Source organism: Hippopotamus amphibius, chromosome 2 (assembly GCF_030028045.1).
Source record: "Hippopotamus amphibius kiboko isolate mHipAmp2 chromosome 2, mHipAmp2.hap2, whole genome shotgun sequence".
Taxonomy (NCBI): Eukaryota; Metazoa; Chordata; class Mammalia; order Artiodactyla; family Hippopotamidae; genus Hippopotamus; species Hippopotamus amphibius.
In genome coordinates this window covers 128179336-128192280 of record NC_080187.1, presented here as the reverse complement: position 1 = coordinate 128192280, position 12945 = coordinate 128179336, and positions in this window count along the sequence as shown.

The window sequence follows — 12945 nt, the reverse complement described above, 5'->3', positions numbered from 1 at the left end:
CTTCCTGCAGGACTTTGCAAGAATCTGCTCCATGCACCTCAGCAAACAGCCCCTACCCCAGTCTCCCTACTTTTGCTGGGATATTTGCCCTCTTGTTTAACCTCTGTCTCCTCATCTAGGACAGAAGCTCTGAGGGCAGAATGGAGCACCTACAATAGTGCCTGGCACACAGCAGGTGCTCAGTTAATATCTGCCGACAGCTTTGGTGAAAACTCAGGGACTTTGTTTTTGCCATGCAGCCCCAGAGCACTTTGGGTCTGGAATCCTCTTTTAACAGATGGGGAAATCGAGGTTCAGAGAGACACAGTGGCTGCCTGGGATCATAAAGGCCCAGTGCTCTCCTGCCTCCTCTGAGGTCCCCAGGTCTCTGGGACATAGAGCCAGGTCCTCCTCAGACGTCTGTTCCCATTGCAGAGACCAGCACACAAGACCTAAAGGGGCTGCCTTGCCCCAGGAAATCAGCAGAAGGGTATTTGGACCCAGGTGGGTCCAACTCACACCTGTGCGCATCCCTCACCACCCTCCCAGGGGACAGCAGACCACTGTGCACACGGAGGTGGCAACATCAGTACCCGAAGCCCTGGCTTACCCTAAGCCTCAGAGCCCAGGCCTGGGGGGCTCTGGCCCTCATGCCCCAGATGCTCCAAGGGCCTTCCCACCTCCTGGGGTCTGACAGGGCCCTGGAATCCAAGGCCCTCTGAGCAGCTAGTCCAGGTGGTGGGCACCCGGGAAGGAGGGTGGACTCACCTTCCCAGGAGCCATTGCAACGTGTCTGTAGATGTGCTCCCTCCGGACCATCCTTCTGGGAGGCCCAGCTGGCAATGGAGGGTGACTGTCCTGTGGACCCCACCGCCCATTCCTTTCAGTTACCTCCCCCTCCTCATGGGGTCCCCAAGGGGCTCTGGGGGGTCCCAGAAGGCTGCAGGTGGTCCCGAGGGCCCCAAGGTATCCTTAAGCGTCTCCATTTTGTCTCAGGGGCCCCAGGTGGTCCCTGTGAAACTCCAGGTGTCCCTGGGGGGCTCTAGGTATTCCTAAGGACTCAATGTCATCCAAGGAGCTCCAGGTGGTCCCAAGGCAATCAGCTGTGACAAGAGGCCAGGCTGCTCCCTGGTCACTTACCCTCCCACAGCCACCACAGCCCCCCATTTATAAGAGAGGAAGCTGGGGGCCAGAGGTGGGTGGGGCTAGGGTGGGCCATGGGGAGAAAACAGGCCCCCCTCCCCGCCCCACATTCTGCACATTCTGTCCTAGAAAGTTGGCTTCCCCTGACCTCCTGGCCACAAGGCCCACCAGGCCTGGTCTTGCGGATGCAACAAATTTCCAGGCTTGGTGCCCTGCTCACAGGTGCAAAGCTCTGAGGGAGGCCCTTGCAGCCTCAGGAAGGCATTGTCCCATGGCACCCCAGCCGTCTCCCAGCCTGCAGACTTCTTCCCCTTAAAGCCCGGGTGTGCGCAAGCCCCTGTCTGCTGGGCCCCAGTGGCCCCCCTGATGGGAGCATCCCAGGGGTCCTTGAGGATGGTGGACCACCCACGTTGCTCTCTTAGCCCTGTCTTACCTTCCTGGTGGCCCCTTTGTGCTGTCCCCAAGCTGGACTTTGTCCTCTTTGACCAGCAGGATGGCAAATACTAGGCCGTACCTAGGGAATTTCCTCCCAAGGAGAAGCGCTGCTGGCTCGGGTGGGCCATCTGGCCCCAAGATCCTGGAAAGCAAAGATGCGCAGGGAAAGGGGTCCAGCTAGGCCTCCTGTGGCACAGGTGCGCTGACCAGCTCTCCCATTCCCTCTGCCGGGGTTGGTCCAAGATGGCCATGTGACGCAAGACAGTCCCCCCATCGAGAGTGGAGGGGGGCCATCCTGGAAAGGGATGGAAGGGCCTCCCGGAGAGTCCAAACCAGGATGGGAGAACAGAGACAGAAAGAAACCCATCTCTGACTTCACCTGAAGCAGCCATGGCAGAATAAAGTTCACTTGGAGGCCAATTTCTTCTACGGCCCTGCCCCACCCCACAGCCCCCGTCTGCAGGGACCAGCCTGCACCCCCCAAAATGTCCTGCCTTGACCCTATCTCCCCAACAGAGTCCAGGCCGGCAGTGTCCCTGAGAGGCACAAAACCCCTCCCCTTTCCTGCCAGGGCCGGGCCCGCCCTCGAAGCCTGGTCTTCGGCATTCCAGTTCTGCCCGCTGAAAATGCGCAAGCCACCATCCCATGAATCTCCGTCTTGGAGAGGGCGCTCCACTTCCTTGTGCCCTGTCAGAACTCAGAAAGCAAATTATAGCCCCCTAGAACAACATCTACCCCCCAGGGGCACTGGAAAACTGACAACAGAGCAGCCCATCCACTTCAGGGAAAAATATTGGGGTCATCCCCAAAGCACCCCACTTCCCAGAGGCAGGGAGTGGCCATTCCCGATGTGTGGTCCTAAGCCCAGAGCCCTACAGCATTCTCTCCTCTGTGCTCCCAAAACCTCAGAGGAAGGGGCCATTATCTTCACTCTACTCGCAGAGGGGAACCCTGTAGCTTAGTACCGGGAGTCATGTCTTAAGTGGGTTGCCAGTAGCTCACGGGGTGGGGCGGGGTGGGGGGAGGAGGCAGGTCTTAGGTGGGTCCCCATTGGCTCACAGCCGAAGGCCTGTGTCTTAGGTAACTTTCTCCCAGTAGCAGATCCTGCTGCACGGATTGAATGCAAGGAGTTTATTTGGGAGGCAACCCAGGAAGAATAGTAGGGGAATGCAGAAGGAGGCAGAGAAGGGAAGACGGCCAGCACGCGTCGGCTTCCTGGTTGAATGGTGTCCCGCACCCCAAATCCATGTCCACCTGGAACCTCAGAATAAGATTTTATTTGCAAATAAGTTCTTTGCAGATGTAGTTAGTTGAGATGAGGATAGAGTGGGCCCTATATCCTATGACTGATGTCCTAATAAGAAGAGAAGCGGGGCTTCCCTGGTGGCGCAGTGGTTAAGAATCCACCTGCCAATGCAGGGGACATGGGCTTGATCCCTGCTCCAGGAAGATCCCACATGCTGTGGAGCAATTAAGCCCGTGAGCCACAACTATTGAGCCTGTGTGCCACAACTACTGAAGCCCGTGTGCCTAGAGCCCGTGCTACGCAACAAGAGAAGCCACTGCAATGAGGAGCTTGTACACCACAACAAAGAGTAGCCCCCGCTCGCCGCAACTAGAGGAAGCCTGCACACAGCAACAAACACCCAACGCAGCCAAAAAATTAATTAATTAATTAAAAAAAAGAACCTCCAAAAAAGGAAAGAAAAGAAAGAAGTGAGGAGAATGTAGAGGAAGTTGCTATTGTCTCAGAGAACACTTGTATGGTTGTGAACATGGTGTTGGTATAAGTATGAATGTGAAAGGTGCTTCTGGTGAGGTTACAGGTGGAAATGTAGAACTGGATATTGGAAACTGGAGGGAAGGCCATAAAGTAGCAGAAACTTGGCTGAATTGTGTTCTAGTTTTGAGTGGAAAGTACAAATTGTAAGAAATGAACTTGGATGTTTAGCTGAGGATATTTCCAAGCAAAATGTGAATATGGCCTGGTTTCTCCTTGCTGCTTGTAGTAAAGTCTGAGACGGACAAAAGAAAGAAATTGGGGAAGGAGCTGTTAAGCAAAAGGAACCAGCACTTGATGATTTGGGAAGTCCTTAGCCGGTTACAGTTAGGAAATTGACTGTTCAGAAAGTGTGGTCTAAAGAGAGCACCAACTAAAACCTTCAGTAGTTCCCCACTGCTCACCCTCACCCTCACATTTGAAGTCTTCTATGACCAAATCCTCTAGCCTTATGGATCTACCTTCCACTTCTTTCTGTTCCAGTTATTTAAATAGTACGTGAATATAATCCTGTCTTTCCCACCTTTCTGCCTTTGTTCTGCCCAGGTTGTCTCCACTCTGATCACTGCCTGTTAAAATTGTACCCAGCTGTTACATCCCAAAATAGGATTACTTCTGCATGTGGTGATTTGTATTATCGTTTTTATGATTTTCTGTACTTTCTAAGTTTTCTACGAGTTTGTGTTTTCTTATGTTCACCATAGAATAATCAAACTTGTAAATAATAAACAAATAAATAAATAAAGCACCAAAGGTGTTGTGGGAGAATCTATTGTTGAAGAGATTAGGAATGTGACTTGTGGGTCTACTCCACCGTCGCAGCAGAATGCAGGAATAGCGATGGGGCTGTTCAGGAAAGATCTGTGGAGCCTCTTATCTGATGCTGCGGCTCCCTATGAATTACACAGAAGACCAACAAGTGTTTTGAGACTGTTACATCCGTGGAAACTCTGCCAGTCTAGGTGGAGAGGCCAGAGAGGGACTGGCGTGAAGAAAGAATGGCTTGGAGGGCAGAGTAAGGAGCGCAGAGGCAGAGACCAGAGAAGCCGGGGCTGCAGCTGCTGTCAAAGCCCCAGAGAGCAGGGCCACCTTCATGCCCTGAAAGGACAGAGCATCAAGCCACAAAGGATTATTCGTAGGCCTTCAAATCTACTGGAACTTGCATGCTGGGCTTCGGACTTGCTTTGGACCAGTAACTGCTTCGTTTCTTTTTCTCCCTTTAGGAATGGGTTAAGACTTTGGGAGATGTTGGGATGGGGTGGATGTATTTTGAAAGTGGGACCAAAGTGACTTGAGGGGGTCAGAGGGTAGATTACAATGAGCTAAATAGTGTCCCCCACCAAAATTCATGTCCACCTGGAATGTCAGAATGTGACATTATTTGGAAGTAAGGTCTTTGCAGATGTAATTGGTTAAGATGAGGTCATACTGCATTAGGGTGGTCCCCAAATTCAATCACTGGTGTCCTTAGAAGAAGAAGGAAAGGGGACTTCCCTGGTGGCATGGTGGTTAAGTATCTGCCTGCCAATGCAGGGGACACACGGGTTCAATTCCTGGTCCAGAAAGATCCCACATGCTGTGGAGCAATTAAGCCTGTGCGCCACAACTACTGAGCCCATGTGCTGCAACTACTGAAGCCCACATGCCTAGAGCCCATGCTCCACAACAAGAGAAGCCACTGCAATGAGAAGCTCATGCACCACAACAAAGAGTAGCCCCTGCTTGCAACAACTAGATAAAGCCCACGCACAGCAACACAGACAAAAAACAAAACAAAACAAAAAAAAAACGGAGGGAAAGGACACGCAGAAGGGTGATGGTAGAGGCAGAGATTGCAGTGGTGCAGCCATAAGCCAAGGAAGGCGGAGGAGTCATCTGTTGTTTTACGCTTCCTGATCTGTGGTACTTTGTTGTAGTGGCCCTAGGAAACTGAGGCACAGAGTATGTTATCAAGCAACTTAGATCTGGAGGCAACGGAAGCCTGTGCGCCACCCACCCCATTCCTCCCAGCAGAGACCCCGGGACAACGTTGGAGTTTTCAGACCTGCTGCTGTGAGGTGAGGTGAAGCGCTCGTATGGGAAATCATAAGGCATCTCAGTGCGATGGTGTCGGGAGGACTTGAGTAGGGTTTGGGCTCATGTAAGACAATTTTGTTTTTTTGTTTTTTTTGGTTTTTGACCAGTGGGAAACTTTCCTTATTCAAATTTCATGTACGGCAATTTTGAAGAGGTTCAAGGAAGAAGAGCTGGATTGGATGCTGTTGGATGCTGGATTGGAAGTGGGGCTTGTTCTATGCTTGAGTATCAATAAGTTTTATTAGAAAGTGTGAGGAATGAAGGGAAGCAAAAGCTGTAGCTGGTAACAAAGCAGTGGCCACTTTTATCACCAGAACTGGGACAGCTGACTATGTTTCTCTGTCTCACAGAGTGACCTTGTCTGATGTGGATGTTCTGTGATTGCTGATGTTCAGGGGGACAGCCCCAGGGCCCAGCTCTCTCACAGTGTAGAACCATCACCTCAGAGCTGACTTGCCCGAGGTGCCAGGGGCTGAGAGCACACTGCACTGTGCAGGGCCACACAGGGAAGCACCAGGGCTGCTCAGGAGGCAGAGGGAGCGAGGGACATGTGGCAACAGTCGTTACTGTGGTTTCCACAGGAAGGAACGTGTGAGCAGGGTGAGCAGGCCTGGGACTGGCCAGTTTGAATGATTTCAGTAGACCCCAGGGCACAGAAGCTAGCGGTCTGGTACCTGGCCCTGGGGTGACTAGGGCTGGTGGACACTGGCCTGCAGCGTGAGGTGGTTGGAGTGTGGGCTCTGGGTGGGTTGGTTTGCATATGAAAGATGTCCTCAAGGCAACTCCTTTACTATCGCTGGGAATTGGAAGCCATCCCTCCAGGGTGACATGGCCTGTGTCAAAGCATGAGAACGCTGAAAATAAAAGACATGACCCACACAAGACCCCAAAGGGAGCCTCAGGCAGCTGGGAGTTGGGTTGAGGGCCCTGAGTGGGCTTAGCAGAGGAGACATGGTGGCCACAGGCAGCATCTGTCACAGACGACCTGCTCAAAGTCACCACAGCAGTACCAGGGTTTGAGCTTAAGGTCACTGATGCCAAATTCCACAATCTAATCCGCAGCTCAGTTTGGTGAGTGGAGAGAAAGGAATAGCAGGAGTACACCCAAGGTGTCACCGACATTATCTACCGGGACCATCTCTCATTCTCAGATTCCTCAAACAGTTAGTGACACCTGCCCCGTGCCCAGCCTGTGCTGGGCTCTGGGGCCAAGAAGATGAACCAGGTGTGGTTCCGGCACCCCAGGTACAATCTGTCTATGGGGTGGGAGAGAAAGAGTCACAAGCCTGTGGTCTGCCCCAAGCCAGCCTGGGTAGGCAAGGAGTCCTTCCTGGAAGCAGTGGTACCTGAGTGAATTTTGGAAGCATGAGCGGAGCCACAGGGCTAGGTAGAATGCAAGGAAAGTCAGCTTTACTGAGGGCTTTATTCCTGGGCCCTGTGGAACCAAGAGATCACAGAGGCTGGCAGCATGGGGCACAGAGCCAGGTAGGAGTAGGTGTTTGATGATTGGATGGAGTAAGACAGGGAGTCAAGGAAGAGCTGGGCAGGGACCTTTTAACCTAATCACCCTTGAGTCTGCTTTTGAGAGGCGGTGGCCGTCAGCATGGGAAGGCAGGACCTGTGCGCCCCTCGTCCTCTGAAGGCAGAAGGGGCATGTTCCCCACCGAGGACCACTGTGTTCAGTTGACAGGCTGTCTGCTACACAGGGGCCCCAGTGAGCACAGACATACAGGGATATCCAGCCCGTGCACTACCCTCAGGCTCTTGGCCGTCACCAGATGGGCTAGGCTTGGCCTCCCCTGGCCCTCCTTGAGCTGAGAACAAGGTGGTCTCCAGGAGGACAGGGGACAGGGGAGAAAAAAGTACAGCAATATCGAAGATCCACATGAGCTTGGACCCACCTGGGCTGAGCTGGGCCTTGAAGAGAAGGAAAACTCGTGGGCACCAGCATCAGGACCCCACGTGTGGGTATGTGAGAGATGCCCTTGTCTCTGGTTATGGGCCCTGCCCACCTGCCCTCAGATAGCACTGTTACAGCCCAAGGGCAGACGAATAGAGTGTACATTCGTCTGAACAGTTCAGAAAATGCGGACGAGCGTCAAAGACACAGACGCTACTCATATCCCCTGTCAGCACTTAACACCACGCCCTAGTGGCCTCCAGCCCTCCTGTGTTTGCTTCTGCTCGTGCATGTTTTATCAGAACTCAGTAAGGTCACACCTACATTTGGGGTCTGAATCTGATCCCACTCCTCTCACTTGGCGTGGCCTGCTGGTGTGCGGGTACACATCAGATACCCAAGAGCCTGGCCTAGTGCTTGTGCCCCCACGGTGGCCCTCAAATTTCCCGAGGATCCTCCCAATGAAAGGTGAGGTCTCTCTCCACTCCTTGAACCTGAGCTCCATGGCTGCTTGGTGAATAGAATACAACAGAAGCGACATTCCAGGCCAAGCCTGGATAAACAGGCAGTTTCCACTCCCTGGCTTCAGGAATGCTTGCTCCTAGAAGAGAGCGCTATGCCATAAGGAAGCTCAAGCAGCTCGGTGGAGAGGTGCCCGTGCCATGGGAAAGCCCTCTCCCCTGGAGTCTCACCGTGGAGCAGAGCCAAGGTGCTGAGCCCTGCCTGGACTGCACATTCATGAGCAGAAATGACTGTTGTTTTTATAAACAGTATCTGTGGTTATGCAGCCACAGGTTCCCGGAACCCTGGCCCATCAAGCACCTCTGCCTGGCACAGCAATTGGTCCAGGAATGAACACACAGTCCAGTGCATCTCTGGGATGAGGTGTTGGGATGCTGAAAGAGTTGCTCCCCGGCTCTGGGATCCGGAGGCTCAAGGGCTTCCCTCAGAACTCTGAAGCTGCCAGCAGCCATCTCCTCTGGGTTGACATTGGGTTTCTATCCCTTGCAGATGACTAAAGCAGCTACTTAGCAAATGTGTAACTCACAGGCCTGAGTCTCAGTTTCTCACCTGTAAAATGGGGACAGTGAGGCACTCACGATGATTACTGGAAAGGCATGGCTGTCAGTGCAGGGTGTGAGGAGGTATCAGGTACACAGCCTGCAGGGCTCAGAGCAGCCCCTTCCTGCTCTCTGCTGTCCCTACCCTCCTACTAGCCCTGACTATGGGGTTCACATGCTGGACACACTTGGACTTGCACTGTACATCTCATCCTTCCTTTGGCGTGGTATGAGGAGTGCTAACATGCCCATCCTGGGAAAACTGAGAGGCACAGAGAGCCAGAATATCAGGCCCCAGGGGCTGGGCCTTGGGGATGAGCTGTGTTGCTAGGGATAGACCCTTTCCCCAGGCCTCAGACTCCCCATCTGTGAAATGGGAGCCCTCCAAGCACCTGTCCCAGGCCAGGTCTCTTCAACCCGTCCATTGGGATGGCCTTGGTCAGCCTTCCAGGCCTTGTGAGAGACCACCCCCTAGAAGGCCCAGGGAATGCCTTCCCACAAGGCACGTGCCAGGCCACCAGCCTGGGCCTCTGAGACGCCCCTGAGCCACAGCCTTGGCAGGTGTGGCTTGGGGGTGGTGGGGAGGAGACAGGGGGGAGCAGGGCTTACCCAAAGTCGACCAGCAGGGTGCAGAGGAAGCTAAAATGCCCTGAGCCTGAGGGGCTGACGAGGGCCAAGAGGCCACAGGGTCTGTGGTAGGCAGGGGGAGGCAGGCAGGGGGGCAGGCAGGGAGCATGGGCTCTCATACTTCTCCTGTGACTGGGGACTCGGGCTCCCTCGGTGCTGGCTGGGCAGGGGCATGGCATCCAAGCTTAACTGGCTCATAACCACTGAGCCTCTGGTTTGCCCGGGACCCACGGGTGCACTTCTTACCCCGGGGTTACCCAGGAGAAGCTTCTGGCTGTGAAAACACACCCCTGCCCACCCCCACCCCCCCGCCGTGGGGGCACACTCGGACCCCATCGTTACGCATGAGCCCTCAGATCGCAGTAACGAGGCACCATCCCAGCTGGCAAACGGCCGTCGATGGGACAGTTCCCGTCTCTGAGCCTCAGCTTCCCCATCTGTAAATGAGGCACCAGTCCATATCTTTTCTGACAGGTAGAATTCAGAACTGTCCTGTGAATGTGTGTACCCATTTGCATGTATTCCACCCTTAAAATATGTATTAGTTTCCTGTTTTCTGATGAGGGAATAGATTCATGCTAATTGTAAAAAATTTAGACAACTCAGAGAAGAGTCAAGAGGCAGGAAAACATGACCCCACAGAGGTGGGGCCCCGGAACGGCCCATCAGGCTTTGTCCCTCCTGTGCCCCCCGAGTCCTGGCTCCTGAGCAGGCATGGCATTCAGGAGGGGCTGGTCCTAATCTGTTCTACGAATCTATCACCTGCTTTTGCCCCCGGGGAAGCACACAGCCCATTGGCCTGCCTCCTCCCAGCTTCCTTGCTGTGTCTCCAAGCCATCACTGTGCACTTGGGGGTGGTGGCTTGATGTCACCTGAGGTGACTCACCTGTCTCCCTCCTGAAAGCCAAGGAAAGCCTCACTTGGGCAGACTGAGGGCCAAGGGAGGACAACCCAGCGGTCAGAGCCTGTGCCCTGGTGGGGAGTGGGCTCTGGGCGGGGGTTCCCTACAGAGGAAGACCGGCTCTTGCCTCCCTGTGGGGCGGTCTGAGGACTAGTGTGCGTGGAGGACGCCAAACAGCCTGGCTGAAAATATTTTGCAGAAAATTCTTCTCTCCCCAAATACCCAGCTCATTGGAGCTACAAGTTTAGATTACTTTTTAAAATAATTGCTCTTAATTTAAAAATGTAATTTAAAAAAAAAAGAGGCAAAGCCCATGAGACCACCCTACTTCCCTGACTTTTTTTTAACTTTTTTTAAAATTAATTAATTAATTAATTTATTTATTTATTTTATTGGCTGTGTTGGGTCTTTTTTGCCATGCACGGGCTTTCTTTAGTTGCGGTGAGTGGGGGCTACTCTTTGTTGTGGTGCGCGGGCTCCTCATTGCTGTGGCTTCTCTTGTTGCGGAGCACGGGCTCTAGGCACGTGGGCTTCAGTAGTTGCAGCACATGAGCTCAATAGCTGTGGCTCAAGGGCTCTAGAGCGCAGGCTCCATAGTTGTGGCGCATGGGCTTAGTTGCTCTGCGGCATGTGGGATCTTCCTGGAGCAGGGATCCACCCCGTGTCCCCTGCATTGGCAGGTGGATTCTTAACTACTGCACCACCTAGGAAGTCCACTTCCCTGACTCTTATTTGGGGATGGAATTTTCTAGACGTGGCCCATTATGAGAGGTTTTCAGGATAAAAATCTTACTTTTATATTGAGTGAGAGGAAAAAAATGAAGCACATTTAAAGAAAAACAAAAAGCATTTTACATTTCTAAAGTTATTATCTGATTTGAAGGAAACAGACCAATGACCAAATCCCCCACGCCCCAGGCCACTGTGACCTGCAGACACTGTGTAAGGAGGATCAGGTTGAGGAAGGCTCTGGGATAGGCAATACTCCAACTGAGCCTTGAGGGAAGAGGAGATCCCCAGGCCAGATCTCCATCACCCCCTCAAAATCTCTGGTAGTGTGTGTGTAAGCCCATTTTATAGAACAGAACACTGAGACCCAGAGCTTCCAGACCACTCCCCCTTCACCAGCCTCCCTGGTTCCTTCCTGCCAGTTCAGTTATTCAACAAATGTTTGTTTCAGCATACTGTGTGCTCCCAGATACCTACGAAGGTGGGGAAGAGCTAATGGGGTGGGGCTGGACCCCCAAATGCAGAGAGGCCAAGGCTTGGGTCAGTTCTTCAAGTGTCCCTGCTGGGTTATCCCTGCCGCTTCACCAGCTCCCGCATGTTGCCTCCAGCAGGGAAGCCATACATCAGCCTCACAGGCCTTGAGGTCACGCAGCACGCAACGGCTTTGTCCAGGAAGGGCATCACGGAGGGCTCCCTTGAGGAGGTGGCCCAGGCCTGAGGGCCAGGAGACACCAGCCTGGCGTAGCACAGGCACTGCTCCCAGTCTGGGCCAGGACTTGGAGAACTGGGGGGCAAACAGGGGTGGTAGCAAGTCCAAACACTGGCAGGGCCTGTGTGGCCCAGCTTTCAGGCGATGCTCCATCCTTGACCGTGTCACAGTCTCCCTCGCCTTGGGAAGGGGGCAGGATCTTTTCTGTCCCTCAGGTGAGAATATTAAGGTTGAGACACAGGAGGGCTGTCAGAGCTGCGATCCCTGACATGGACGGGGGATGAGGTGGCGGCCCACACGGTCTGCGTCTGTGGTGGGCAAGTGCCTCCCCTCCCCGGGCTCGGTTTCCCTCCCCCCGACATGGTAGGTGCTGCTGGTGCCCTCCAGGAGCATGCCATTCCAAGGAGCCCCAGAAAAGGAGGATGGGGTGGTCCAGATCGAGGTTCATGTTGGCCAAGGTGCCACCACCTCCAGAACCAAACCCAGTTCCTCCCACTGCCTCTGAAGACGTCGTTGACACAAGTGGGTGTTCTGAGGTATAACAAGGTGTTCGGTTTCCTGTAGCATGTGACAGAAGTCTCAGACCACCGCCAGTTCCCTAACATTACAAATGGAGGCCGGTGCCACATGCTTGAATATCCAGAACATGTAACCATGCCACAGAGGGCCACGAAAACATGTTGTCTCACTCTTGTCATGTCATAGGATGTTATGGGCTGAACTGCGTCCTCCCCAAAATTCGAGTGATTTTGGGGATGACCTTATTTTGAAATAGGGTCTTTATAGAGGCGATCAAGTTAAAGTGAGGTCATCAGGGTGGCCCTATTCCAATAGGACTGGCATCCCCAAAAAAAGGGGAAATTTGGACACAGAGACATATACACAAAGGGACAAAACAGGTGTGTGATAACTGGAGTGATGCTGCCAGAAGCCAAGAAACTATCCAAAGCTGGGGAGAGGCATGGAAAAGACCCTTTCTAACGCCTTCAGGGGGAGTACAGCCCTGCCAGTACCTTGATCTCAGACTTCTGACCTCCAGAACCCTGAGATTACACATTTCTGTAGAACCAAAGTACCCAGTCTGTGGAATCTTGTTACAGCAGCCCCAGGAAGTATACACATCCTAAATGACCAGGCCTGGGCCAGCGTGTGGTGGTGTAGGCTGCCCGCAGGCAGCTCCCACCAGCTCTACCCTGTAATTTCAAGGGCCACACCAGACCTCCCGTCCCAGCCCTGCTCATGTACCTAAAGGCAGCTGTCTGGGGTAGTGTGGGGTGCACAAAAGACCAGAGCCAACAAGAAGACCACAAGACCCCAGAGGTGGGCACGGAACCATCAGGTAGGGAATTCTGGGGTCCCATGTCCCTGAGTATGGTCTGGAGGGGGCAGATCACAGTGGGCCCTGGACTCACCTAGCTTCCCGATGTGGCACATGGGACATACATGCTTGATTCATATCAAGGGAAATGGAGAAAGGCATTATGTGTGACCCACAAGCCTGAACTGGGAATTAGATATTACGGGGTGAAACAACTCCGACCCACGAAAGGGGAACATCAGCTTCTACCAGGCTACGAAACCAAAGCCGGGAGGGGCTGGCCTGCT